The sequence below is a fragment of the Heteronotia binoei genome, chromosome 12, assembly GCF_032191835.1.
Source record: "Heteronotia binoei isolate CCM8104 ecotype False Entrance Well chromosome 12, APGP_CSIRO_Hbin_v1, whole genome shotgun sequence".
NCBI lineage: Eukaryota > Metazoa > Chordata > Lepidosauria > Squamata > Gekkonidae > Heteronotia > Heteronotia binoei.
Genome location: NC_083234.1, coordinates 80322283 through 80347389, shown reverse-complemented (window position 1 = coordinate 80347389; position 25107 = coordinate 80322283). Strand labels below are relative to the sequence as shown.

Below are 25107 nucleotides of genomic sequence, written 5' to 3'. Positions count from 1 at the left end.
CATATAATTAATTGTTATCGGAATGCCTGAATATTCAAATCTCGAACATCAGATTATTGAATACTGGAATATTGAAGAATTGATTTAAGGAAAGGTAGCATAGTACATATTGAAGTGAGTTTTATGTGTTTTTATGTATTTTATTGTATAATTATTAATGTATTTTAAACTGATTTTTGTTAGCTTTTTATGTTGTTAGCCGCCCTGAGCCCACCTCGGTGGGGTAGGGCGGGATATAAATCGAATAAAATAAAATAAATAAATACAATAAAAAACAGCCCCCCTCCCGAGATCAATTTTCCATTATACCCCTTGGGAATCAGTCTCCTTAGGGAATAATGGAGTGCCCAGCAGACACTTCCTCCCCCTCTCCCCTTTCTGATGACCCTGAAGCACGGTGGGGGGAGGGAGGGCCTCCAAACCAGGGGATCCCCTGCCCCCACCTGGGGATTATGTATCAAAAAACAACCTACCAAGGTTATGGTGACAAATTACTAGACTGTATTACAAAATTAATTCTTTTTATGGTGAACTATAGGTCACATTACTCCCACATTACATATTGGATACATTCTCTATATTCCAAGTTACAATTAAAGTACACAAAATAAGTACAGGAGGCCAACTAAATATCCTGCTTCAAAGTTTTCTTCCAGCAAAGGTGCACTCTACATTCTTTTTCCCAATGGAGACAACTCCCACAAGTCTCAGTATTTTTTACAACTGGCAACTGCTTTAATCATGAGAGCAGTTGCCAGTGGTAAAAAATACTGAGACTTGGTGTCTGTTTACAAATGCTGTACAAAGGAAATGTTGTAAAATATTGAAGGAGGAAGAGTGTGAAGTGTCTTCCAATTGGAGTGTTGTAAATCTTGTGGGAGTTGTCTCCATTGGGAAAAAGAATGTAGAGTGCACCTTTGCTGGAAGAAAACTTTGAAGCAGGATATTTAGTCGGCCTCCTGTACTTATTTTGTGTACTTTAATTGTAACTTGGAATATAGAGGATGTATCCAATATGTAATGTGGGAGTAATGTGACCTATAGTTCACCATAAAAAGAATTAATTTTGTAATACAGTCTAGTAATTTGTCACTATAACCTTGGTAGGTTGTTTTTGATATATTGTCCTGAGTGACTTCTCTCTTGCTATTTTTATCCCACCTGGGGACTGGCAACCCTACCAGCCATCCTATTGCAGAGGTGCAGACAGGAAGAAAGGGTCTCATCCCCAAAAGGAAGGCAGCAGAGACAAAGAGCTGGCCAGACCTGCGTTTGGCTTGCCTGAGCTGGGAGCCCCCTTTCCTGCACTGAAGAACACCGGTGAGAAATTGCCTCCCCCAGGCCAGAAGAGGTGCCCCTCCCCCATCGCCTGAGAAACCTTTCAAGCAGGGATATCGAACGTGCGGCCCAGGAGCTGAATGAGGCCCCTGAGCAACTGGCTGTCATCTGCTTTCTCCTCCCTCTCTTTTGCTTCCTTCTGCATCTCAGTTCACTTTGCAAGGCTTGCTCAATCGCACAGGAGTGACGGAGCAAAACCTTGATTTAATCCCTCCTGGTTCCCTGGGGAGGGAGGGAAAGAGCCAGAGCTTCCTTTGCCCGGTTTCCTGGATCCCATGGGAGAAATACAAAGAAAGCACCTTTAAGACCAACAAGTGCTGATGTTTTCAGCATCTTTGAAGGGTTTTTTAAAATAATCTTTAGTTGTGTTTGTCTGTGCCCTTTAAAAAGTTTATATCTCTGCTACCTAAGTTTAAATAGCTACACACATGGTCCGGCCCGACATGGCCTGGCCTGACAAGGTCTCATTTATGTCAGGTCCGGCCCTCATAACAAATGAGTTTGACACCCCCACTTTAAGGGGGGAAATCAGGTCTGCGATACCTAAAATGCCAGCCCTGGATATGCCCAGGTATTTCCAGAAAAAACTGACCCTGGACACCAGAATTCCCAAGAATCCCAAATATCAGATTAGATACCTGAATATACAAGATAGATAGATGGATAGATAGATAGATGATGGATAGATGGATAATCTTTCCGTTAGATACTTGGAACACATATCTGAGCACATATCCCTAGAAGCAACTCACTTCATTGGTACAAATGGAAACAACCGAACAAAATGACACCTCCTGTGCTTAGGGGAGCATCAAGACACACAGAAAATCAGCAGGTAAAATTTTAGCCACTGTTGGAAGAGGCTTCCTCAGCTGTGTTTCTGTTTGCTGAGCACCAATTCAAGGCACAGGAGAGCCCTGCCAGGTTAAAGCAAACACACACAAATGACAAACCTGAAACAAAGTTTCACTTAACATTTAGAAGCATCCATGCCTGACACTCACCAGACCAAGGGGATCGAACTCATTTGTTAGGAGGGCCACATCTGACACAAATGGGACCGATTTCACACTAGGCTTGTTCCAGGTGAGAGCCCTTTTGCTCCTGGGGCTTCTTTCCATTTTTGCACAAGTTGCCCCGAAGCTGCAAGCTGGAGCGCTGCTAGTCCACAGCAAGTGAGATCCTCTGACAAGCGGTTTCTGCCAACTAGCAGCTTCATGGCAGCTCCTGTGAAAATGGAGAGAAGTCCCGGGGGCCAAAGGGCTCTCTACCCAGAACAAGCCCAGTGTGAAATCGGTCTGGGACTCTGTGTGTGTGTCATAAAATATAATGCCAGGTAGCGAAGATATAAACTTTATAACGGACACAAAGAGTTAAATATATTATTTTTAAACTTAAAATACAAACATGCTTAAAACTCTTCCAATATTTTGTTTAAGTTGGAAACGTGGGGGAATTTAGCAGTGCAATTTTAAAAAATAAAACCTCAAGAAAAAGCAAAAAAGGCTGTGGAAACAATGAAATGGCATTGTAAGATTCTCGCCTACCCCCCACCCCCGAGTCTACTCAGGTTGGCATTGGCTTTCCAGTATAATGTCCTCTTTTGGCTGTGTGTTCCCACATTAGAGTACTCACTAGATTAGGTCCATTCAACAGAGATAAACTGGCTGAAAGCATCAAACTTTTGTTCGCAAGGCCAGAACTCCAGGAAGCATGAGTTTCAGCTGGCTATAGGAACTCTGAAAATGTAACCATCTCCACTCTATTTGAAACCATTGCAGAGCAAAGACAAAGCTGCAAGAAAAACATGGAATGGATCTTAAAATCCACCCACGTTTTCCTTGCAGCAGCCAGCAAAGAAAGGCAGGAAGAGCAAGGAAGTGAGACTCAGTCTGGGAGCTTCCAAGGGGGCTCCCAGGCTGAAAGACACTGTGCCTCAGAGCTTCAAAGAGCCTGGGAACTGAAAGAGACGCAGCCTCCCAGCTTCAAAGGGTAAGGACGGGAGGGGGAGAAGAAGAATGTATAAGAATTTGCAGATTTATACCGCACCCTTCTCCCTGAATCAGAGACTCAGAGCCGCTTACAATCTCCTATATCTTCTCCACCCACAACAGACACCCTGTGAGGTGAGTGGGGCTGAAAGGGCTCCCACAGCAGCTGCCCTTTCAAGGACAGCTGACCCAAGGCCATTCCAGTAGCTGCAAGTGAAGGAGTGGGGAATTAAACCTGGTTCTCCCAGGTAAGAGTCCATACACTTATCCACTACACCAAACTGGCTCTCACTACACCAAACGGGGGGGGGGGGGAGAGCTCTGTGGGCCCTGGACAGGCCGCTTTTGGCCAGCGGGCCGGGTGTTTGACACCCCTGCACTAGACAGAAGAACACTGATTGTTCCTGGACTTTGGATTAGAAGATTTCTCCCCTCTGCTTCACTTTAGCCTGTTTTTATTAATTATTCCTAGAGTGCCATTCAAATGCAACAGGTGTCAGCCCCAAGGAGCCTACAATTGTTAACAGACAACAGAGAAGAAAACACAGGATGAAAGGAAAGGGGAGCAGGCAAGGTAAATGGGACCAAAGGCACCTAGCTAAAGCGGGAGCAACGGTTTGGGCAACCAGCCAAAGCCCACTGTCCACAGTATGGTCCAGCTGACAGGGCTGTTTTTCCCATCATCCACTCTGAGATTTAAAAAAGAATTGGGCACTGTTTGGTTAACTGCAGCATCTATTGATCAGGATGCTAAGAGGGTCCTGGGAGGCTGAAGTTAGAGATGTTTGGCTCATGCGCTACGCAAAGGCCACTGGTGCAGCCACAACATCTGAGTGCAAATGACAGGATTGGTGCAATCAATATTGTCTGCTGCTCAGGGAACCATCCCATTTAATTAGCTGATGACCCTGCAGGGGCCCAGAGAGACAAAATGGAGGCTTAAAGCTGACCCTTAAAGTGAACACTCCTGCCAAGGTCTAAGCTTTAGGTAAATTTCACTAAAAAAACAGGTTTCCTACCTGTAACTGATGATCTTCGAGTGGTCATCTGTGCAGTCACACTGATGGGATATAGGCGCCCGCGCCGATCTCGATCGGTATTCTTGAAAGCTGCGGATTTCCGCGCCCCAGGCCCAGTGCGCATGCGCAGAAGCCCCACCGCGCATGCTCACAGGGACCGGAGCGGACATCCCGCCAGTTCCTTCTGACCGCTGCGTAAGCCCTTAGAGATGGACCGGCAGCGGAGGGGAAGGAGGGCGGGTAGTGTGACTGCACAGATGACCACTCGAAGATCATCAGTTACAGGTAGGAAACCTGTTTATCTTCTTCGTGGTCTCTGTGCATCACACTGATGGGAGATTAGCAAGCCAGAGTCCTACCTGGAGGAGGGTGCAACGGTCCATCAGCGAGAAACCTCTTGAAGCACCGCACGGCCCACTGATACACGTCTACGCCAGTCCAGGTCCAACGCATAATGGCTCACAAACGTATGCGAGGAGGACCAAGTGGCAGCATCACAAATGTCTTTCAGTGGTATTCCTCTCATAAAGGCTGCCGAGGTCGCTAGGGCTCTAGTGGAATGAGCTCTAACCTGTCTTGGCAGGGGTTGTTTGTTCAACAGGTAGCACAGTTTTATAGTCTCAGTTATCCACTTCGAGATCCGCTGTGGCGAAACTCTCACACCTTGCGACGTTGTGGAATATGAGACAAAGAGTCTAGGGTCCTTACGTTCAGGCCTTACTCTATGTAAGTAAAACGAGAGTGCCCTCTTTACATCTAGTGTATGGAGTCTCCTTTCCGACTCCGTACTTGGATTAGGAAAGTACGTGGGTAGGTAAATTTCCGCGTTCAGGTGAAAGGCGGAGGTTACTTTCGGGAGAAAGGTTATATCAGGGCGTAGCCCCACTCCCTCCGCGCTGAATCTCAAATATGGGTCGTCGCAGCGCAGTGCTGCCAGTTCACCGACCCTGCGAGCAGAGGTAACGGCCACTAAGAAGGCTGTCTTCCAGGATAGTAATTGCAAGGAACATGTCGCCATAGGCTCGAAGGGTTTCCCTGTTAAAGCCCGCAATACTGCTGGGAGGTCCCAAGCAGGAGCAGGGACTCGTACCGCGGGGTACAATCTTGCCAGGCCCTTTAAGAACCGTTTCGTATCAGGGTGTGAGAACACCGAGTGGCCTTCAAGTTGCTCATGATTAGCCGATATGGCGGCTAAGTACACTCTCACAGATGACACTGTCAGTCCCTTGTCAAGGAGTGAGAGTAGAAAGTCTAGTATTAGTGGGAGACCTGCAGTCTTGGGTTCCCTGTTAGTTCTAATCACAAATTGGCTAAACCTTGCCCATTTATATCCATACGATTTCCTAGTGGATGATTTTCTACTGTTTAGCATGACATCCAGGGCTCTATCAGATAACCTTGTCACACCAGTCTCCACGCCGTGAGTTTCAAGTGAGGCACGTCGTGGTGAATCACTCGTCCCTCGTGTGATAGCAGAAGGTCTGAGTTCGTTGGAAAGTGGTGGAACATTCCGCCGGACAGCTTCAGTATCGGGGAGAACCATTGTTGTCTGGGCCACCATGGTGTGATGAGGATCCCCTTGGGGCGTTCGAATTGAATCTTGTGAACCACCCTTGTGATTAGTGGGATCGGTGGGAAGAGGTACACATGTAAGCGAGCCCATGGGATCAGTAACCCGTCTCCTAACGATAGAGGGTCCGCACCCCCTCTGCAGCAAAATTTGGCGCATTTCGAGGTGTTGCGTGTGGCGAAGACATCCACTTCCGGTGTGCCCCACTTCTGGAATACCGGTTGGAGGAACTCCCAATTGAGTTCCCACTCGTGGAGTGAGGCCCCTCCTCGACTGAGGTAATCTGCACAGGCATTCAGATTGCCCGGTAAGTGCGTGGCTACTAGGGTAGCGTCCGATTCTCTGCAGATTTCCCAAATCTTTAGCGCTAGAAGGCATAACTTTCGTGAGACTGTACCGCCCTGCCTGTTCACGTAAGATAGGGCTGTGGTGTTGTCTGTCAAGATCGCTACTGTTTTCCCCACAATTAGGTGTCTGAATGAGAGAATGGCATGATGTATGGCCAGCAGCTCCAGGAAATTGATGTGGTAGCGCAGAAGATTCTGAGGCCATCTGCCCCCCACACACATGCCTTCTGCGTGTGCTCCCCAGCCCCATAAGGATGCATCCGTCGTTATGGTCAACGTAGGGGTCTGTCTGTGGAACGGGGCCCCTTGGAGGAGGTTGTGCTCCTCCTGCCACCAGGATAGGGTCCAGACTACCGTCGCAGGGACAGTCAGTTGGCGCGAGGGGAGATCTGTCTGACAGTTGAACATGCGCAGGAACCACAACTGTAGTATTCGCATGTGGAACCTGGCGAATTTCAACACTGCTGTTGTCGCTGCCATCAGTCCCAGGAGGCGTTGGACTTGGAACGCTGTGACTGTAGGGTTGGTTAGGAATACATGAATCAGAGACCTGATGTCCTCCGCCCTTTGTGTCGGGAGGAATGCCTTGCAGGTTTGTGAGTCCAGAATGGCCCCTATGAACCGTACCCTCTGAGAGGGCTGCAGTGCCGATTTCTTTAGGTTGACCTGTAAGCCTAAGTTTCGCAGAAGGGTTAAGGTGACCTCTATATGCTGTAGTAATAGAGGTTGTGAGCTTGCCACCAGCAGCCAATCGTCTATGTAAGGAAAGATAGTGATTCCTTGTAGACGTAGATGGGCTGCCACCACCACCATAGTTTTTGTAAACACTCTCGGTGCCGTGGAGAGGCCAAAGGGCAAAGCTTTGTATTGGTAGTGGGAGTCTCCAATTGCAAACCTGAGAAACTTCCTGCAGTCCTGATGTATCGTTACATGAAAGTAGGCGTCTTGCAGGTCTAGCGTGGCCATCCAATCGCCTTGGTTCAGGAGGGGTAGGATGTTTTGCAGAGAGACCATTCTGAATTTTTGGTTTGGAATGAACTGGTTCAGGCCTCGTAGGTCCATAATGGGTCGAAGGCCTCCATCCTTTTTGGGAATGGTAAAATATCGGGAGTAGAAGCCTTGTCCCATCTGGTTGGTTGGTACCTGTTCTATTGCGTCTTTCAGGAGAAGGGATTGAACCTCTGTCCTTAGTGTGGGGGATACCCTGGTGTGGATGACTGTGGGAACTGTCGGGTTTTCTCTGAATTCTATTTGATAACCCATCCGGATTATCGACAACACCCATTTGTCCGTAGTGATTGTGGACCATGCCCGGTAGTATGGGAAAAGTCTGGTACGGTCCGGGTCCAAAGGGGAGGGGGTAAAACGGGGGGAAGGGCAGTCAAAGACCCTGTTTAGACGGTCTATTCCCTTTTTGTCTGGATTGCTGTGACGGAGTAGGTGAGTACTTCGTTTTGGGGTTGTACGGAGGTTTGGAGTAAGATGTGGAGCCTTTAGGCCTCCATTGTTGTTCTGCGGGTTGCTTGGAGAACGGCTTCTTACTCCACGGTTTGTTCCAGGAACGTCTGCTTTGGGTCCTAGATGAGATGGGAACCCCCAAATTGCGAGATGTTTTAATGCTTTTATCCATCTCCTGTAGTGTGGCATCTGTAGTGGAGCTGAATAATCCACTTCCATCGAATGGGAGATCTTCGATGCAGGATTGAGTATCCGGCTGGAGCGCTGTAGATCTCAGCCAAGAGTGACGTCTTAAGGTGATCGCTGAGGTAAGTGTCTTTGCTGCAATGTCACCTGCGTGTTTTGCCGAATTGATTTGTTGTTTTGCTAATGCAATGCCTTCCCTTTGTATCTTCTTCATTGCCTGTTTAGTTTGTTCGGACAGGTCTGGTAGAGCCGATAATTGGTCCCATAGGGCGTATTGGTAACGGCCCATACACGCTCCATAATTTGCAACTTTTATTCCTAACGAACCTGCTGTGTAGAACCTTCTGCCCAGGTTATCTAGCTTTTTTCCCTCTTTGTCTGGGGGAGCAGCGTGTGTCTTTCTGGCCTTCGAGGATGACGCTACTACTACCGAGTTTGGTTTTGGGTGTGTAAATAAAAACTCTGCTGTGGACTCCTGGACTCGGTACATATGGTCCAGCCTTCGGGAGCTTATCGGTGTTGTGACTGTTGTAAGCGGTAAAGCGACGGCCGTCGAGGTGTCTAGCTGGACGACATCGAACACGTTGTCGGTAACTACCGGCTCCGGCTGGACCGTCGGTAGCGACAGGGTGTGTGCCATCCGTTTAATTAGGTCCCCGTACGATTTTAGGTCCTCGGATGGGGATATGGGGAGTTCCTCGCCCACCTTACTCGATGGTGCCGGTTCCTCTGGGGAGGAAATGTCGTGGACTTCCCGGGGGGAGCCTTCCTCTGATCTGGGGGAGCCTTCTATGGACTCCGAGTGCTCCGAAGAATGTCTGGGCGTCTCCGACGCTCTCGGCGACTCAGGGGTCTTCCGGCTCTCCGAACTCCGCCGTCGAGGGGAAGTTTTCTGTGTCTTTGGCGGTGTGTCAGGTGGTTTGGACACCGACGCCGACGCTGTGTGTCTTGGTCGGTAAGATGTCCGGGATCTGACCGAGGCTTCGGACTGCTGGTCCCAATCTAGGTGTCTGGGTGGGAACCAGGGAAACATGGAGGGCATAGGGCAAGACCCATATAGGTATTGCCATTGCCTCTGATCCCACGACATTGGGGGCGGTGGTTTCCGAGGAGAGCGATCTCTGTTGCGAGAGCTTTCCTCTGAATCTCGGGATCGATGTCGGCCCCGAGGGCTACGCCGAGGGCTGCTTGAGTCGTCGCGCCTGGGATCTTTCCTAGGCGTGGTGGATCGATCCTTCTTGGGGCTTCGGGTTCGCCGCTCGTCAGGGCTGACCGACGGGTCTCGGGCCGGTGTTCGGGGCTGAGCAGTGTCCTCTACAGTATGTATTTCTAGTGGACTGCCCTCCGCTCCCGACCGTTGCGACAGATCGAAGTCGCGGTCCGAATCCGAAGAGATGGCGATTTGCGTCGACATCGATGCCAGTGTCGGGGGGCTTGGACGGCGGCGAGGGGAAGCGAACAGCTTCAACGGCGGTACTCTCGCTGCCGATTCCGACGGCGACGTCGGGAGCGAAGTCGCGGACGATCGATGTTTGTCCGACTTTTTCCTCTTCTTCGCTTCCGACTGGAGTCCCTTCTCCTCCCTTAGCCGTTTTGCAGGAGTGGAGGAGGCGGACTTTGATGCCGAGCCCGTTTTTGTGGGGCGATCGGCGTCGGGGGCACTCTTGTCGGTGCCGAGCGATTCTGATGTCGACGGCTTGTGCGACGGCGCCGACATTTTCTTAGGCGACAGAGCTTTCTCCATCAGTGCCGCCGCCAAACGGCCCGCGCGGTTTTTCTTCGTCTGGCGGGAAAACTTCGCGCAGTGAGCACACGCGTCAGGGATGTGTGCTTCTCCTAGGCAAAAAAGGCAAAGAACGTGCCCGTCTGTGGGAGCGATTTTGCTGCCGCAGTTCTTGCACCGTTTGAAAAATCCCCACCGTTGTTCCATGCGGGGGGGGGGGGAAAGGGCGGGAAGAGAGATTTGAGGAGAAAGTCCCGAAAAGATTTAGTCTTCCCGCTCCCTAGTCTTTACAAAGACTGTTGTGTGGTCCAAGCCAAAACAAAATTTGTCAAAATCCAAAAGAAAAACAACTTCCAAGAAAGGATTCCACCGACCGTGGCGAGAGATCGACTGATCCAAGCGGCGGTCAGAAGAGAACTGGCGGGATGTCCGCTCCGGTCCCTGTGAGCATGCGCGGTGGGGCTTCTGCGCATGCGCACTGGGCCTGGGGCGCGGAAATCCGCAGCTTTCAAGAATACCGATCGAGATCGGCGCGGGCGCCTATATCCCATCAGTGTGATGCACAGAGACCACAAAGAAGATTCAGCCATTCACTTGTGACTTGTATCTTTTGGGAGGGATAATTAAAATGAATCGACAGGAATGAAATACCTAAACACATTCTCCCAATTTTTTGTAGCAGGATCACCTTTGCATATCAGGCCACACACCCCTGATTAAGCCAATCCTCCGAGAGTTTACAGCAGGCCCTGTAAGAAGAGCCCTATAAACTCCAGGAGGATTGGCTCCATCAGGGGTGTGTGGCCTAATATGCAAAGGAGTTCCTGCTACAAAAAAAGCCCTGCTCCCACAGTTCTGTGGCAAAAATGCAAATGCTTAACAATGCTAAAATGATGCAAAAATAATTTTTAATTATGAGTTTTTATGCTGTTTTAAATGGTGTTTTAAATTTGTACTTTTTTTTTAAATTCTTGTTTTTTAAAATATTATTGTAATGTAATGTATTGTAATGTAAAATTTTATTTATATCACGCCCTCCCCCGCCGAAGCAGGCTCAGGGCGGCAGATTGTGAGCCACTCTGCAGCCCAAAGGGTGGAGCAGAAATAAACTCAAGGGTATCACTAGAGTTGCCAACAGGCCTGAGAAATATGCCCTCTCCTTCTAATTGAGGTTCTGTAGAAATGGCCCTGAGTTGGATGGCCCAAGCCAAGCCAACCTCCTCAGATCTGGGCAGCTAAGTAGGGTTGGCCCCAGCTGGTCCTTGAATGGAAGTTCAGGGGCTGTTAGGCAGAGGCAGGCAGTGTTTGGTGCTTGCCCTGAGAACCCAGCAGGGTCGCTGTAAACTGGCTGTGACTTGGCAGGACTTTCCATGACCACCATGTAGGCACGGGCAAATGAAACTTTTCACAGCATGGAACCTCACCTGGTAAATAAAGTGCTAAAATGACAGGGCATTTCCTCTTTCCATGCAGCCAGCAATCCTAGGCTTGAGCCACTGGCTCCCGCAGGCCCAGGAGCAGTCTGAATGCTCCTCTTTCAGGTGTGCGGTCTGTGCCTCTCCCAGCAGCAGGGTGGAAGCTGTGTGATTGCTGCGGCATGCATTAGAGAACTGGCTTTGAAAAAGCCAGGATACTGCTGCACCAAATTCCCATTGTGATCCCACCCACAGAAAGACTCTGGAGAAGTGCTGGTGCATCCTGGGAATTTGGCATGCAGCAGCCACACAGACAAGCACTTCCTCAAGTGGCATCTGCTCCTGACCACTGTGTGCCTCAGTACAGAGGACCGCTTTGCCACACCTCTACCTACAGCCTCCAGCTTAACACTTGACAAGATGTGCCAGACAATGCAAAATGAACAGAGAAAGTTAAGCTCCAAGAGTTTGGCCGCTTGGATATTGACTGCTTTCTTGTCTATCAGGGCAGCATCCAGAGTATCCCCGTCCTCACAAAATGGGGCAGCAAAACAGGGTGGGAAAGGAATATGGACTGGGCCAAGCATATTACTTTGCAACACAGCAGGGGTGTGAACATAGCAATTGAATCAGCACACTAAACTGGCTCCCCACCCACATCTGTAATGCCAGGTACGGAGGAGGGCTTCCAGTGTCCTGGCCCCACTAGTGGACCTCCTGACGGCACCTTTTTTTTTTTGGCCACTGTGTTACAGAGTGTTGGACTGATCAAACATGGCTTCTCTTATGTTCTTATGAGGAGAATCCCACTCTATATCTGGTGCAGCCGAGGAGCAAAGTATACAGTCAAATTATGTACTGCAACATCCTATGAAGTGATGGCAAAAATATTTCATCATACATTTAAGATCTCAGGAAGCGTAGTTGGCAGAACATTCCAGGTCACTGCTTTTCTACCCAGTGGGCCCACCCCTCTTCCCTCATATGTCTGCACTACAAACGCAAACCAGTTTCGCATGAGTTCCAAGCAAGGAAATTTGGGAACTGCAAATGATAAATTGCAAGCAGCAGTTCTCTGCACAGCAAGCACATCTGGTATCAATGCAGTTGGCTCAGCATCCACAGAGGAGTCCACATCTGTCAAAACCCTTCACTCGCCACTTGAACTTGTGGCCCCTCACATCACCCCTTCCACATTTCCTACCAGTGACAGAGAATCCACCCAGGTCTCCCCACTGCCAGAGATGAAGCAGCACAATCGGTGAATGGTTGCACTTCAGAAGGGTGGTCTTGCCTTTCTTTTTTGGTGGTCTTTTGATGCTCAGGCTCCAACAGGCACAGCACAACATGAAAGGACACTCTCCCCTTCAGGCCAGTTCCCCCCACCCATGTTTGTTCAGCCGTTCTCAATACACATTCTGTTAAGCTGGTGCTAAAAGACTTGCAATGGGACAGAATGCATTTTTTCAGAGTGAAAGGAGGAAAGAATCTGACCTCAGAGAATCTGTCTGATGAAGCCAAAAGGTGGTAAAACTCAACCCAGAAAGTGTTTGGAAGGCTGAACACAATTCAGAGAACCAGTCTGATTATCTGAACAACCCTTATACTCTCTTCGCTTTCCTGTCTCATTATCTCTTTCCCTGACTTATTCTCTTCTTCTCCTTTCACTCTGTAGTAGGATATCTTTAATTCTCTCCTTCCCCATTCACCAGCCTACCTTTAATCTGCCTTCCATCTTCAGCTGTATTTATTATCTACTTCATTTATATCCCCCTTTTCTCCACAGGAGGGACCACAGCAGCTCAGATTATTCTCCTCTCCTCCTCCTTTTAATCTGAAAAACAACCCTATGAGGTAGGCTTGGCTGAAAGTACATCACTGTGGTACTGTCTATTCAGAAATTTTCGTCACAAGTATTTAATCATATTTATGTAATCACTGGATGTAAGGTTCTGGCACAGCTGGGAATTATCTCTTAGCTATTGCACAAATACTTGAAGTTCAGAAATGGAGAGAGAGAATCACCATGTGGGGCAACATAAACTTGGGGGGGGGGGTTTTCTATATAGTAAGATTATTAGGAAAAAAATCACTTCTGCGCCCATTTGGAGAAATCAGGAGGCTGTTTGGATGCCTTGAAAGTCTGTAGGCTCCTGAGCAGTTTCTCCCCGAAAGACACTGAAATAGTAGCCAAATTCATTTTTCTGGCCACCATGATATGCCAAGGGATTTTGTAGCCATAGTTTTAATTGGTAACAATGTTTCTAAATTTTAACTGTACCTTTTGTATTTTATAGGTAATTTTTATTCTGTATAACTTGGTAATCCTTTTACTCCGTATAACTGATTTCTTTTATGCCAATAAAGGCTGATGATGGTGATGGAGATTATTAGTTGCTCGCTCGTAACTAATTTAGATCAATATCAGAAATCATTCCAAGCTCTGTGGTACCCAGTAGTAGAATACCTTGTAGATAACGAAATATTACCATCAAAACCATATTATGCCAAACTGATATTTTTAAAAGTATATTAATGTTATATTTTTAAGAACAAAGAGAAAGATGTGATTTAGTCCCATTAGAATTGTTATTTATGGATGTCGTCTGTTTTAAGTTTTGTATCATACTTATTTGTATATAAAGTCCTTACTGTTTTCCTGCTATATTTGTTTTTGAATTATTAATAAAATTATATTTCTTTTTCTTTTTAAATGTATGTGACTGAACACCCAGTCAGCTTCCACAGCCAGATAGGAATTTTAACTGGAGTCTCCCAGACCCTACTATGATGCTCTAACTCAGGGGCATCAAACATACGGCCCATGGGCCAGAAGCAGCCCACCGAGGTCTTTAATCCATCCCATGGGTAGAGTGCCCCCTCGCGATCCCCCCTTTCCAAGTTAAAGATTTTGGTCAGCAGTGAAATCAGCAGCTCCAAGTGACTGGCTTCTTCTGGAGGCTGTGATCTGCTACTTCCTCTTTCCCCACACAAATCCCACCCCCTCGTTGCTTGAGTCTGCCTCCCCCTTGCCTTGCTGCCGTGCATCTGTGCGTGTGCAAAGCAACATTTGAGTCTGGAAGCATCTAAAGACAGACAAAGTTTTCCTCTAGGTATGGGCTTTCCTGGCCTTGCTACTTTGTGTATATGTGTTTTCAAAATACCTTTTGTTGCACTGCAGCCTTTGGTTCTCATTGCTGTGAACTATGATTCCCAAAAGCCCAAGCAAGCCAACTGAGACACATGCTTTTGCATGATTGCAGGGAAGGGGTGTGCCTGATTTCTGAAAGGGATGTGGGGCAAGAAGGTGGAGAAGAATTGTGCATGAGCAGAGTGAGCATGAGAGACGGAGGGGGACTTTCAGGGTATGATCCTGGCACACAGACAAGTGATCTCCAAAATAGGGGGTGAGGATCGTTCCACACCAGCTGGTTTCATGATTTATTTTTCATTCTCTCCGTTGCCAGATTACCTTGCACAGCCCCTAGTCCAGGGGTGCAGTTTGGCCCCTGTTTTAGGAGTTTCCTGTCCTCTCCTTCTCCCACCTTTGGCCAGAGAGAATCTTCTAGTGCTAAATATTCCCCTTTTTTTGTGCTTTTCCTTCCTAGCAATTGCAAGCAGCCTCTCCCACCTCCTCCAACTCCTTTTCTCTCTCCCCTCCAATCTCTGTTGCTCAACTGGCTGGGTCACAGGTTAAGCTTGCCAATTTCCAAGTGGGGCCTGGAGATCTCCTCCTGCTGCAGCTGTACCCCACTGAGGTCCCTTCCCTGCCCTGCAATTAAGCCCCTGGCTTGGGAGTTTCCCATCCAGCTCAATCTCCACCCTACCCCTGGCTCTTTGGCCAGAGGGAAAATTTCATCCCCGTTTTGGTTCTTTTCCTTCCTAATCAGTGCAAGCAACCTCTCCCATTGCTTTCCCTCCTCTTCTGCTCTCTCCTGTCTGTGCTTCTCGGCCAGCAGGGTCCCCAACCTCCCAACGGAACTCAGATATCTCCTGCAGTCACAACTGCACCCCACTGAGTTTTCTCCCCAGGCTGCCCCCCCAAATCTCCAGGAATTTCCCAACCTGGGATTGGCAACCCTATTCCCAGTATTTTGCCTGGTTTGAAAAACCTGGATCATAGATGGAGCACTGCAGACTACTGCCAGGGCCTCCTGTGATGGGATGTCCCTCCAGACAGAGTTTCCCGGGCACAGAAAACTAGCCCTTCAGGAAGGCTGGGTTGGAAATTTTCCTTGAACTGTTACTCTTCTAGAGCCAAGGAAATGTTTTGTGTGGAGTCACGTGCCATCATATAAGGCCCTCATAACCCTCAGCCTGCCTGCATTGTAACACTAAGGGTTTTCTCTAAGTTTCCTGACAGAACTTGAACTCTTTGTCTCTGGCAATCCAATCCTATCAGTACTTTATAAAACATAGTCTGTCACCTCCTGTCATTTCCTTTTCTGCTTTAAGAACATAAGAGAAGCCGTGTTGGATCAGGCCAGTGGCCCATCCAGTCCAACACCCTGTGTCACACAGTGGCCAAAAGAACCCCAGGTGCCATCAGGAGGTTCACCAGTGGGGCCAGGACACTAGAAGCCCTCCCACTGTTGCTTCATATGTTGATCCAAACCCCCCTTGAAGATGACTATGCTTGTAGCTGCCACCACCTCCTGTGGCAGTAAATTGGTGGAAAGAAGTTCCAGAACCTCTTTATGAAAACAAAATTCTAAAAAAATGTTTAAAAGTTCCTGAGGGGTACCTGTGTGTGAAAGTTCTGCACTTCTTTTTCCAGGAAAAGTGTGAAGAAAGGGTACTTGTGCTGATCCTTCAAGGTGAACTTTTTTGAAAAGGGTTGCTTCTTCATGGAGGGGCCTTCTCTGAAACCTTGCAGCTTGAATTATCAGGAATGGTATAGGTGGGTAGGTGGATGTACATGCATGGGGAAAAACTATTTGCACATTTCCATAGGGCTAGCTGGGCTGAGCCAAAGATGTGATCGGGCTTCTCCGATGACCTTCACGCCCATTAGGACCAGGTTTGCTGCACTCAAAACATTCCTCCCATCTTTGGATGAGATGTGGGTAGCATGTATATGAAGGCCTTTCTCTCTCTGCAAAGTGGAAGGGCCTCGGGATTGGCAGGGCTACTGCAGCTGGAGTGGGCCTGCTGCTGCTGCGTTGCTGTGGGAACAGGGAGGAGATCATTTATCTGGATGTGGTGAGCGTCTATACAGCAGTGGGGTCAGCGTTTTGTTTGGTGGCCATCGCAGGCCAGAGAGGGAAGTGTGGAAAGAGGCCAGGGTGTTCTCCTCTGTGTCTCCCAGGATCTGGACACCCTGTTGGATCAAGGGAGAATTGCGTGGCCATATTAGGCTGCTAGTTTTAGACAAGCTGTCTTCAAAGAGACCTTTCTATCTCAATTAATTTGCCAAGGAAGCAGGTTTACCAGGTCCCTCCTGGCCACCAGCAAGGGATGGGGGGGATGGGTCTCCAGATCTGGGTTGGGAAACTCCTGGGGATTTGGCGGTGGAGCCTGGGAGGACAGGGATCTTAGTGGGGGACTGTGCCATAGAGTCTACTCTCCAGAGCAGCCCTTTTCTCCAGGGGAACTGATCTCTGCAGTCTGGAGATTAGCTGTAATTCCAGGGGATCCCCAGGTCCCCCTGGAGGCTGGCATCCCTACAAGGAGCACCCGCCAGATGCCTGCTGCAGAAACCCAGCGTGCCACAGAAGATTCTGGGATGTGTTGTAGGATGGCACAGGAACTCTTGCTGAGCCCCATCCATTGATGTGGGGCAGAAAATATTCCAATATTGTGTTATTCTGTGGAAGCTTTTCTGCCGCACATATGTAAATATGATCTGTGTATGTAGGGCTGCTGCGCTACAAATTAATCATGTTAGAACAGGGGTGGCCAAACCTGTTTAACGTAAGAGCAACACAATAAATGTCAGATGTTTGAGAGCTACAAGGCATTAACGTCAGGTGTTTGAGAGAAGGAAGGAAGGAAGGAAGGAAGGAAGGAAGGAAGGAAGGAAGGAAGGAAGGAAGGAAGGAAGGAAGGAAGGAAGGAAGGAAGGAAGGAAGGAAGGAAGGAAGGAAGGAAGGAAGGAAGGAAGGAAGGAAGGAAGGAAGGAAGGAAAATAGATGGGGAGAGAGAGGTGGAAGGAAAGCACCTTTAAATGCATTCTCCATGCCACTGGCTGGCTTGGAGAAGTGATTTAAAGAGACAAATGCCTTCTCCAAGCCAGCTGATGGGGTGGTGGGGGCTTTGAGAGTCACACAATATGTGTGAAAGAGCCACATGAGGCTCCTGAGCCACAGTTTGGCCACCCCAGAACTAAATGTTCCCTTCCTATGATTCCAAATGGACTCACCCCTCAGTGAGGGAGCCCTCTGGCTGCCTTCTCTCCAGACTTCAGCCTCTCCAGAGAAAACCACCTCTCTCTGTCTGCAGCATCTCTAGAGAGAACACCCCTGTCCGCAGATCGGCCTATTTAAGCTTTCCTCCCACGGCTAATCTTCCTTCCTCTGGGCCAGTTTTCTGCTTTCACCCAATCAGAAAGACGGAAGGGATCCTGGGAGAGGTAGGCCCTGTAGCTATTCCTACACATGTTTTTCTGGAGCTTGTAGGCCTTACTACACCTAGGAACATCGCAATTATATTTATTTTAAAAAATTAAGCCATACTGTTGAATATGAAATTCTTGTGTATTGGTTGTTTTGACTGCTTATTTGTTATGTCTGTTAGTTGACCTTGAAGCATACTTCATTGCCCTACGTTCCAATTGTCCGTACTTTTAGAACCAGCCAATCGGGGCATGAGGCATTTCTTCAGGAAATGCAAATGAAGGGTCCTGGAGAGACCAATAGGGTGGATTGCCACCCACATAGGGGGGGGCGTGTTTAACTCAGCCCAAATGGATATATGTTGCCTGTTTGTGTTCAGTTCTGCTCTTGTTCAATAAACATTCTTGCTTACCACAAGCTGGCTAAACTCACTCTATAGTGGAAATATTATTATTGTGAATTTAACTTTTACTTAAATAAATAATTTTTATCTGGGGGAAAACCCCCCCAAGATAATTAAGTCTTTTTAAAAAGCAATGGGCAGTAGAAGTGGGATGGTGGGCATCAGGGAGATACTGTAAGAGTGTTAATATTTTGAGCATATTTGTATCTTGAGTAAAAATAATTATTAATTCAGGTTTGCTTGTGTCCTTTATAAACTTTCTATCTCTGGTACCTGGCATGTCCTTTTGTGGCACACGTGGCCCCCGCCTGACAGAGAGACCTTTAGGTCAGATCTGTGGCCTTCATAAGAAAATAGTTCAACACCTCTGGATTAGATTAGATTAGATTAGATTAGACTGCTTCAGACTAGCCGTGCTGGTCTGAAGCAGCTGAACAAAGCAGGAGTCAAGTGTCACCTTTAAAATCAACTAAGTTTTATTCAGAACGTCAGCTTTCGTGTGCTCTCTTAGCACACTTCATCAGACGAGGGGATCAGGTAAAAGACATGCAGTTTATTGATTAAGAGGGCAAGCTGACTGGGATAACATGGTCAACGGTGTGGCTTGGCCATTTGGTCTGGATAGCCATAAAAGGTAATAGTTTCCTGCCAGTTGGTGTTTCTGCAAATCTAGGTAAATCACAAAAGGACATGTATTGCCTAGTTGTAGTCCACCTAATTTACTTATCAGCATCAATCTATACATTATAAACATCATTCTAGTCTGCCATTAGAAAACAAGAATTCATAAAATGAAAATGGGTTAAGTACACGTACAGACTGTTTGTGATCTACTATAAAGACCATGTTATTCTGCTAATCCTTTGTTACTTTTATCGAGGCCATAAATTATATGATCATTAAATCTACCAAGTGGAGCAAGGGACAGGCAGATTCACAAACAAATCTGAAATCTAAAAAAGACCACAAGAGAGACTGGTGCTCCTGGAGCTCCGCAGGGTGGAGGCTCTTCTGCGGGACAGCCACGGCAGGGCTCTGATGTGCGACTGAAAGCAGGATCTTCTATAGAGCAGCCAGAGCAAGGACCTGATCAGCTACTGGAATGGGGGCGGGGGGACAAGGGTCTAGAACAAAACAGAATCATTATCTCCCTCCCCCACAACAGACACCCTGTGAGGTGGGTGGGGCTGAGAGGGCTCACAGTAGCTGCCCTTTCAAGGACAACCTCTGCCAGAGCTACAGCTGACCCAAGGCCATGCTAGCAGGTGCAAGTGGAGGAGTGGGGAATCAAACCTGGTTCTCCCAGATAAGAGTCCATGCACTTAACTACTACACCAAACTGGTAGGGGGAACTGTCCTGATTCTTCTAAGATCACTAACTAGTGGATGACCACTCTTTTATCATGCAAAACAACAGTCATTCAGAGCAAGAATGTGGAAAGCAATAAATGAAACCAAGCAAGAAATAGGCCATAAAAATCAAGTTGCTCTTGAAAGTTCACTAATTAGGAATGAAATATTGACCATACATCATCAACTCACTCACTCTTCCTGTTACAATATCCAAGAAGATCAAGAGGTACAACAGAAGGATCCAGCAATACAGACAAAACTTCCAATTCCAGACTAACCAAAGACTGCCTTACAAATCACTAGAGAAAGATGAAAAAAGTAGAAGTAAAATCAGACAAAGAAAAGACAACAAGGAAAAAGGGTCTTTGCTCATTTTATACACCAGCAGGGCTTATTTTGAGCAGGAACACAGTTCTGGTTGGCTTGGCATCTGGGGGTGTGGCCTAATATGCAAATGAGTTCCTGCTGGGCTTTTTCTACAAAAGAAGCCTTGTATACCAGCATTATGAAATAATAATTGTGGGATTTTTTTTCTCAATCAGTGATTTGGCTTGCTGCAAAATAAAAACAAAACCAAGAAAAGTTGATGATCAAGCATTTATTTATGAGTATCAGGAGAGAAGCAGTCAGCTCAGAGAAAATAAAAAGTAAGCCATCAGAATGGAAGGAGAACAAACAGATGGCCGGGCTTTAACCATCCACACGAGATAGTCAGATTATAGTCAGCACAGTTTGAATAGGAAAAAATCACAACAAATTACGTTTTTGTTTTGTTTTTTAGTAGAAAATACTAGAATATCAGGCAGGGGGAAAAGGTCTGTCCCTTTACTAGAGGCTTCACATGTGGAAATGTGTAATTGAAGCTTTTCATGGGATTGAGGTAAATAACATCCCTCTACAAAGCTTCTATTAAAGGAAGGGCAGGACATGGGTCTCCAGGACAGCTGGCAACCCAAATGCCATGGGTTGGCACACCACCAGATATCACCTGGACAGGCCCTCTAAGCCAATAACCAAATAATGGCAATTGCAGGCTAAGTAACTAAATGATCCGCCCTGGATCCTTTCACAATGAGAAGAAAGAGTAATAACACAGATGGCACGGGGGGGGGGGGGGGGGCGTGTGTGTGTATGAGAGAGAGGGAGAGGGAGAGAGAGAGGGAGAGGATGCAGAATCCCAAAGCAGATGAAGTGATGGGAAGCTTGAGGCCACTACCGTACTCGAAGATCTCAAGGGAGGCGGCAAGCCCACAGAAGGGCTGCATAAAAACCACGTTTGAAATCCTAGGAGTCCCGTCCAAGTCGAAATGGGGTTTATTATTCAAACGCTAGAAAATCTCCTCTGTGCTTCTTGCTGTCAGCACCTGGGAAACTGCTCCGGTGCAAGCCAGAAGTGTCATGATTTGTGGTGTTAATATTTCCAAGCAAAATTGTGAAGGGAAAGGGGACGAAAGAGGCCAGCCAGCCTCGCTTCTTGATGGACCACTTGCTGGGGTGAGGCTTGCCCAAGGCGGCACAATCTGGCTGATGGATCTACTGGCAGGGGAACAAAGCCAGGCAAGAGGAGACAAGCAATTTATCACCTGCATCTACCCCATCATGCACCCTGTGAATCGAAGCAGCGCCTGCCTGTTCCAAGCTGGCAGCCAGAGGGTTTGCCTTCTGCAACAACTGTCAGCACTGGAAACATGTCACAGTTCCATGCAAGTGCAAGGGGAAAAAAAGGAATTTGATTGCAGAATTCCATTTCCTGAATAACTCAAAAGCAAACATTAAAAAGCAGAGCTATGCTAGAAGATGAGACAGCAAGACCTGCTGCAATCTCCAAGGGGGTGGGTGCCACACAAACAGCAGCAGCCGGGTCACTGCAGGATCTTTAATCAATGAGTTGCCAGGTCCCCCACCAGAAGCAGCTGCTGCAGCCTCCTTCTCCACAGTCAGTCCCTGACTCACTTCCTGCACTCACCTCTTGCTAGTTCCCTGTTGGGAAGTTGAAAGGCTTAAAGGTGAAAGAGATCTTGATTATCCTCACACAGGGAGCTTTGGAAGCTCACTGAAGTGGCTGAGAAGCTTAAAAGACAAACAGCCACCTGATTGTTAAATGTCCAGCTGGAGAACATGGGCACAGCAAAACCTCTTCCCATTATTTGGCAAAGGAAGACATATTCAGTGCTGAAAATTATGTTACAGTTATTAATATTTATCCAAATTCTCTCAATTCATATAAGCACAAACAATTAGCAAGCAATGTTTTGAGATCTGGCTGTTTATTTTGTCTGTCTGTGTGGAATGCAAAAGGTTTGGATTGAGGGTTTTTTATTTTGGTTTTAGTGACAAGGTTAATTTTATTGGCTTTTAATTTTTTTACTTATCAAATGCTGTAAGACACTTTGAGCAACTCTCTGGAGAACTGGCATCTAAAATGTCTAATAAATAAATATTCTATTTCTCCTAATCAAAGATTGCAACAAATCTTTTAAGAAGAGTAGAGAAAACAAGACAGGGAACTTTCTCTCCCTCTCCCCCAATTCTAGAACTCAGGGGCACCCAATGAAGCTGCTGGGCAAAAGATTCAAGACAGATGGGAAGCACTGCTTCATGCAACGCGACTGAATTGGAGAATTCACACTACCAGCAAGGGTGGTGATGTCTACTGTCAGTCAGGCACACTTTGCTGATACTCCATGTCCAGAGGCAGTCAGACTCTTAATCCCAACACTAGAAGGCCTCAACATCCTGTTTGTTTTCCCTCCTGGCTGGCTACTGTGGTGTAGGAGGTCAGAGTGCCGTACTAGGATCTGGGAGATTCAGGTTAAAATCTCCACCCTGCCACAAAAACTCTGTGGGCCACCTTAGGCCAGTCATATTCTCTCTCTCTCTCTCCCCACCCTCAACTTAACCAACTTCACAATTTTCATGAAGAATACAGATATGGTGCTGTGAGCCAATTTGGGTCTCCGCTGGGGAGAAAAGCAGTACAGAAATACCCAGGGCTTTTTTTGTAGTAAGAGCTCCTTTCAATATTAGACCACACACTTAGGCTTGCCATGTCCCTCTGCCACTGCAGCAGGGAATTTCTCTTGCATATGCTTTGCACGCAGTGCAATTACATTACCCAGAAGTGACATCATTGCGCCAGGCATGCTGAGCTGGAGACACTCTAGGATTTGTGATAAAACTCTATGGCACCATAGATGTTTATCAGGAATCCTAGAGAGACCCTGATGCAATGCTCTAGGATTCTTGGAGTTTTATTGTGAATCCTCGAGCATCCCTGGCATGATGACATCAATTCCGGGTGACATCATCGCACAGGGCATGTTGTGTGACGATGGGGCTCTTTGGGGATGGGGATCCCCCCGCCCCCCAGTGACTTGCTCCATCCCAGCAGGTTGGGAGGCCCCAAACCGGGGAATCCTCTGCCACTTGCGGGAGATTGATGTACATTACCCCTGATGTAGCCAACCCTCCGAAAGTTTACAGGGCTCATTACAGGGCCTACCATAAACTCTTGGAGGATTGGCTACATCAGGGGTGTGTGGCCTAACATGCAAAGGAGTTTCTGCTACAAAAAAGCCCTAGAAATATCTAAGATATCTAAATAAAAGAACTGAGGAAACAGGATGCTGGGCCACATGCCTCACAAGTAAGACACAGCTGAGAACCCACTGATTTCCAAATTTATCAGGATTTCACTGAGTCAATAACAGCCAACCCTCCTAAAAGAACCTGCACAACCTACTTAGTGGGGACTCATTTTGAAAGCTTCTCAAAACAGAATTTTATTTTTCTTTATAGAGACTAGGAATAATTCAGTCATGGGAATGGGGCAAATAACTAGGGGCGTTTTCGCACTCACCTTCAGCCGGCGCGACCCCCCTCTTCAACTGCCAAAAAGCAGTTTCCATTTGCGCGGCTTTTGCGACGGGAGTTTCCGGCTCTTCCGGCTGCTCCGCGGCATTTAGTGCGAAATCCGCGCAGATCCTGCGCGGTGAAGAGGGGGGTCGCGCCGGCTGAAGGTGAGTGCGAAAACGCCCTAGGACATTGAAGAAGACATTGGATTTATATTCCGCCCTCCACTCAAGAGTCTCAGAGCGGCTTACAATCTCCTTTACCTTCCTCCCCCACAACAGACACCCTGTGAGGTGGGTGGGGCTGAGAGAGCTCTCACAGCAGCTGCCCTTTCAAGGACAACCTCTGCCAGAGCTATGGCTGAGCCAAGGCCATGCCAGCAGGTGCAAGTGGAAGAGAAGGGAATCAAACTTGGTTCTCCCAGATAAGAGTCCATGCACTTCACCACTACACCAAACTGGCTCTCTATTTAAGAATCTATTTGCAGTGCCTCTGACACATACGGAAATCCTTTCTCATAGAAAGGATGCTGCCAACAAAAAGGTCCTGCCCACAGTAGCCCACCTCAAGTGTGAACGTGAGGACACCTATGCCAGGGTCCCAAAGATGCCCCAAGCACAAAGGCTAGGCAGTTGGGGTCCCAGGCTCCTTGCTGCGTTAGCACTTCACTCTAGGCTCAAGAAAGCCTATCGCAGCAGAGCTTAAGCACAGCAGAAAGGCTCTCCCCACAACAAACAAAGCAAAATGGGGGAAAGGTCAGGAGTGTTTGCTCAATAGGCTCCAGTGTGAGCAGAGCTTGTGTTGCCAGACATACAAGAATTCTTGCACATCCACCAGAATCTGCACAGGGAGCCAGATTTCCCATAGGAGGCAGTGGCATTCAGGCTAAACTGGAGAATGGCTTTTCAAAACTCAGTGCTGAGACAGTCAGCAATAGGAACACGGTGCTCAACACAAGGTATCAGGTTGAATTCTGACTGCACATTACACTGGAACTCTCTGTTCAAACAGCCTCATCTGTCCCCTCCTTTTGCCATCTTCCACCAGTGAGTGAAGACTTTTCTTTTATCTGGAATTCAATCAGCAGCCTTCCTTCCTGTCTGCGTTTTAACTGTCATTTTAACATTTTTTAAATATGTGTTTTAGCTTGGTTTGGTTTTAACAAGGTGTTTTTGTTTGGATTAATGCTTTTTAAGATATGAGAGCCAGTTTGGTGGAACAGTGGACTCTAATACGGAGAACCAAGCTCAATCCTCCACTTGAAACTTTGGCAAGTCAGAATTCTCTCAGCCAAAAAATAAGCCATAAGTTGCCACTTAAGTGGTGCCAAAAAAAAGAGCTACAGCTTAGGCAGCCAAACTATCCCCCTGGAATCTCCAGGCTATTCCACACAAATAATTTAAATTTTACTTTTTAAGATATATTTTTATTATGTATGTTTTAATCAATTAGCCACTCTGATAGCTTTTAATAGGACAGAAAGGTAAGGCAGGGTTGTCAAACATGCAGCCCGAGGTCTATATCAGGCCCCTGGAGGGCTCCTATGAGGCCCACAAGCAATTCACTGCTTTCTTCTCTCTCTCTTGCTTCCTTCTGCATCACAGCTTGCTTTGCCAGGCTTGCTCAATCACACAGGAGCTACAGAGCAAAGCCTCTAATTTTCTCCATCGGCTGACAAGCACATGAAGCAGCTTATGTACAAAAGTTCGCAATGTCCAGCCATTTCAAGTTTTCCCCTTGGACTTAGGCTCAAAGCATTGACCATGGGATTTCTGTAATGAATGTCAACAAATTAAAAGTAGGTTTACAGCTTACAGACAAACATCTGAACGACACCTGAACATCTTACTCATGATTGCTACAGCACAGACACGGCTTAATAAATAATTCAGAGCAAG

The 25107-nt window shown here is 47.4% G+C and overlaps 1 protein-coding gene across 3 annotated transcripts in view; it reads right to left on the bottom strand.

Annotated features, from left to right (window-relative positions):
- Positions 1–25107, bottom strand: part of RXRA (retinoid X receptor alpha) — a 288115-nt gene that overhangs the window by 166805 nt on the left and 96203 nt on the right. The window lies entirely within an intron of this gene.